Raw genomic sequence first — 4,680 nt, forward strand, 5'->3', positions numbered from 1 at the left:
GCTGCGGCTGCCTGGCCTGTAGATGGGGTGTGCAAACAATAGGACCAAAGTGACAGCGACGGGAGGGGGGGCAGGGGAGAGCACTCACAATAGCCAACACGGGGGAATGGTGTTACAGTGCCTCCTTCCACCACAGCCCCACCTCTGAGGTCTCTTATGTGGGGTGGGAATCAGGGGGGCTGGCTGGATTTGCAATCTGGTGAAACGCAGCCCCTCTAACGGTTGAGCTGTGACAGCCCCCTCTGTGACGCGGATGCTCCCACCGCACACGACAGGCCCCTAATAACAACAACTGCATCTGCCACAGACACGTATGTTACAGCCCCTGAAGTTCAGAGCAAGGGCTGAGAGTCCAGGGCTTCATCTCAGCCTGAGCCCGCACACTGGTCCTAAAAAATGCCCCACTGCGCTTCGCTTGTTTGTTCTTCAGGCTGGGGTGGGAGGGAAAAAGGGAGTTTACCCGGATGTGAGTTACGGCTGAGTTTGGATTTTTGACCCTTCGCTGCCGCTTGAGCCCAGGCTCTGGCTGTTGTTTAAAGACACAGTGGGAGGATTCGGTCTGTTGCAAGATCCCTAACTTTTGCTTCCTTTTTCCAAAGTGGATCATTATCTTTCCAATCAAATGCCTCAGTGCTGTTTTTAAAAACCTCTCCCCCTGCTAGTGCTATCCTAATGAGCCAGCAAGGCAGATGGGTGTAGGAGATTTCAGCCTCCAGCTGTAGAGGAGCGATCGTAATGAACAACGAGGAACAGAACTCCATTCCAGCTGACGGGGAGAAGAACGTGTTATTAGTTCTGCTCCCCGCTCAGCTCCATCTCTCCAGAGTGTCATTTCTGCTCTCTCCTCTGGAATATTTGGCAGTAACTTTCCATAGCTGAAGTGCTTTAGCAGAGGCACTAAGGAGTCGTCGTCAAAGGTCATCTGATCTTGCTCTCTCCCTCATGTTCCCCTGTCCCTGAAGCTGCAACCTAATTACACAGCCTGTGCCAGTCTCTCTCTCTCTCTCTCTCTCTTTCTCTCTCTCAGTCCTAACTGGCATTCCAGCCCCTCCCCTGCGGAAACAGCTTCAGCTAGCTCTCCTGGGCACGAGGAATACTACCTAGCACGTGCCTGGCACTTCCCACCCCTGGATCTCAAAGCACAAAAGTGAACATCCTTATCCCCATTTCACAGATTGAGCAACTGACGTACAGAGCAGGGAAGCAACTGGCCCATGGGCACAGCAGGGCTTCAGCCGATGCTACCCCCCGCCGCCCGAGAAGAAACTAAATTCATTGGATCTTTATTGTTGCACTAGAGAGAGACAGAGGGATGGACAATAGAGGGAGGCAGAGGATGGTCGTTAAGGGAGTTACAAAGAGACATTATGGTTGTTCAAAGGGAGGAGAGCTGGGAAACATTCCCAGAGCAGGAAAACTCCCTCTGTACAGCAGCTGTCATCACACGTGAGTAACCCTCCCCTGAGCCTCCCTGCCAACAGCTTGTTCCAATTCCAGCCGCTGCATTTTGCTCCCTACCAGTGCTGAGCTCTGGCAGCCAAACACCATCCAAGGCCTGATCCTGAGATATGTTAAGCCACCACAACTGCTGTGTGGTGCTGTGGGGGCTCAGCCCCTCTCAGAATTAGGCCCACCGATTGTAATCCACTCACATGATACCACCGCTACAGACGCCTTGTTAATCAGAAGGCTGCAGCTTTCTCCTAAAGGCAAGATTTCTCCCCCTACCCACCATCAAATGGAGGATTCCACAGCTAGAGCCTGGTGCTTGTTTGTGGGTGAAAAGCAAGAACGTTCCCACAACTTTCTGCACAAGAAACCCGTACACTGAGCCGCCGAGGCAACGGCCCAAGACACAGGAGGAGCCGTTGCCTCAGCGTCTTCCCTCTAACCCAGGGGTTTCTCCAACTCTTCCATTCTGTCAACCACTTTGTAAGCGAATCGTCCCCTCTTGGACCACTCGCCTGTCCCTGCTTGGCAGACCATGGTCTGAAGACACTCTCCCCGACCACAGGCCACCAACCAGGAGTGCCCATCCTAGTAAGAACTGGTGTGGCAGCAGGCATAGATTGGTGCAGCAGAATCATGAATGTGATTGAAGCATTTTTCCTAGCTGGGACGCAACCCTGGTGGGTTGCAACTAAGACACTTTGCTGCCAGTAACCCCAAGGAGGAGTGCAGCTAAAAACAAGGAGCTACTGCATCATGAGAGGCCATTAAATTGCACACAGCACTATCTGGAATGGGGTTCAGAGTGGAATCCCAGCTAAGAGGACGTACCTTGGAATGCAAAGGAGAATAGAGGAAAAGGGAAATGCAGAGAGGCAGGTTTTGGCTATAACGTGCCTCTTAAAGCTGCAGGGTTTGAGATATAGTATTGAAAAATGCTTTAGGGAGAGTGGCTATCGGTCACAAAGCCAGCCTCTTTCTGCAATTTTAGGGGATGTCGTCCTGGCTCCTGATCTGGCACAGCCACCAAACCAGAAATTATGGGGTAAAGAGAGGCACGTTTTGTGCTTTTCAAATACGCCTGTTCACAGACCCACCCCATTAGGCCGAGATGGTTGCTGAGCTGGGTTCAGCCACACTGACTGGAATTCCCAGGGTTCCAGGTGGAAACTTACAGAGGCCCATCAAAGCCCAACCTTACCCTGCTGGTGCCCTTCTAAACCCCTCACTCCATCACCATGGTAAAGCTCACCCTGCCCCACAAATCGCAAGTCAAATGCATAACGACCCTGACAAGGGGAGGAACAGCACATTCTATCTCAGTTCTCTGGGGTCAGCAGCTTTTAGACAGGAGCTCAGCAGAGACACAGCGTCATTTCAGGATCCAGAGCCCTCTTTTCTTCCAACAGCTCCTGGACTTGGTCTCTCTCTCAGCTCTCCTCCCTGCTCTGTCCTTGCCTGTGCCTCTCCACTTCTTGATTTCTTGCTCCGATTTAACTATCGCTGGGATTGAGCTGGATGATGGTACAGAATATAACTGAGCTTGACAGACACTGTTCAAACCCAGAGGGAGAGAGAAGACCAGGAAGGAAAGGGACTCGGCCAGAGTCAGGCCAGCGGTAAAGCTAGGCCTAGATGCCAGGACTCCAGTCCCAGCCCAGGACTCTACCCACTGGGCCACGCAGCCTCTTGCCAAATGTTCTCGGAACAGAACGTGACATTACACTGCATGGTATGAACTCCAATACCAAGCGGATTCCAACTCACGTGTCAGTTAGTCTTCTTGTAATATAGCCCTTTGCCCAGGTCAGAGAAACTTGCAGCAGCAGCATCGCGTAGCACAGTCTAATCTTCCTGAACTCCGGTTCTCTTCCACGGGTGTACCCATTAATAAAGGAATAATATCAAGCCATCGTCCTCCCAGCTCCTCGTCATCAGCGATCCCAACCACCGCCCTCTCCTGGCTGCAGAGCAAACGCTGGACTACCATTGAAAGAATTTGTTTAAGGGATAAACACAAAGAATGATGGGTGAAATTCCCCTCTGGGCAGCAGGTCAGACTACAAGGGCCTTGCACTACATAAACCCCCTAAATAGGGTGTAAGTGGCACATAGGTCTAGTGAGGGCACCCTGGACAGAGCTGCATTTCTTCCTCTATGCACTTTGCAAGCACATATAGGACAAAGAGGAGACTCAGATTTGTTGTACTGACCACAAATTAAAAACAGACATGGGTTATACCGTCACACAGCCGCCCAACCTAAAATTATACCCTGGAGAAAAGGGAATGCACAGCTTTGGCTTGGGTTAGCTGGCAAAACTGAAGACCATAGCTCAGACAAGCAGAACACGAGTGCTCCAGTGAACAGCAAGGCGTTAAAAGGACAAATAGGGAAAGGAAACTGCAGCAGAACGAATGAAGACAAAATTACATAGATTAGCACACAAGTCGTGATGGGACAGATTCTGTCCTTGGCTAAGACTGGACAATCGAGGCCTGGTTTCAGTAGCCATAGGAAGAACCCAGTGCATCTCCCTCACTGCACAACAAAGGACAGAGCAGAGACAATAGACAACCTTCTCCATCATGGTCAGTGTAGGGCAGAGGGTCCTCTCTCCAGGGTGTACAACTGAGAACAACTTACGGATCCCTGTAAAAGCCCCTTTGGACATGAGCCTGATATTCCCAGCAAAGTCTCTACTCACAGCCAAACCAAAGTAACTCATGATGTCAGTCGAGTTCACTGGTGACCAAGTGCCACAAGATGGAGAGAGAACCAAACAGCACGGCTTTCTTCAGCACCGCAGGAGCAGCTCTTCTGAAGGCAAGTGTCATCCTGTGCCAACTCCTTGAATTAGGCTTCTCGCCTGAGCCTTAGCTAATGAGATCAAGTCTCCCTTATCTGCCTAGTGGAAACACAGATGGGCTGCCAGTGCTGTCACTGCCTGGATGCCATTCTGAAGGCAGTAAAACATGGGCATTTGGCTCTGATCACAGGCATTTCATCAGCAATGCGCAAGCAACACCAAGAGCGTTGTTTGAAAGAGCCCATGATGTTCGGCTGGTTGCAGGGCTGGGCAGCTCAGACCACGCACTTTGCTGCTAACACCACCATCCAAGCATCCAGGGAGCTGAAGCCAAAGCTCTTGGTATCTGCACTCTCACCCCACTTTGACCAGAGTGCCAAGTGGCAAGAGAAGCTCAGGGAATAGCTAGTGAGACAGGCTCA

The sequence above is a fragment of the Chelonoidis abingdonii genome, chromosome 22 (assembly GCF_003597395.2).
Source record: "Chelonoidis abingdonii isolate Lonesome George chromosome 22, CheloAbing_2.0, whole genome shotgun sequence".
Lineage (NCBI taxonomy): Eukaryota > Metazoa > Chordata > Testudines > Testudinidae > Chelonoidis > Chelonoidis abingdonii.